This window comes from Chrysochloris asiatica, unplaced genomic scaffold (genome assembly GCF_000296735.1).
Source record: "Chrysochloris asiatica unplaced genomic scaffold, ChrAsi1.0 scaffold00187, whole genome shotgun sequence".
Lineage (NCBI taxonomy): Eukaryota > Metazoa > Chordata > Mammalia > Afrosoricida > Chrysochloridae > Chrysochloris > Chrysochloris asiatica.
In genome coordinates, this window is record NW_006408705.1 from 3167571 (window position 1) to 3167853 (window position 283).

The window sequence follows — 283 nt, forward strand, 5'->3', positions numbered from 1 at the left end:
TGGAACAGTAGGATAAGCACTGGGCTGCCAACTATAAAGCCAGCGGTTCAAATCTACCAACCACTTCTCAGAAACCCTATACAGGGACTCCATGAGTCAGAACCAACTGAATGGCAAGTAACAACAAGTCATTATAGCAAAGGGTCAACCTCTCCAGTCTCCCATTGTTATTTGTTGTTACTAAGTGCCATTAAGGAGCTCTGGTAGCGTAGTGGTTACGAATCGGGCTGCGAACCTTAAGGTCAGCGGTTCGAAACTACCAGCTGCTCCGCGGGAGAAAGAT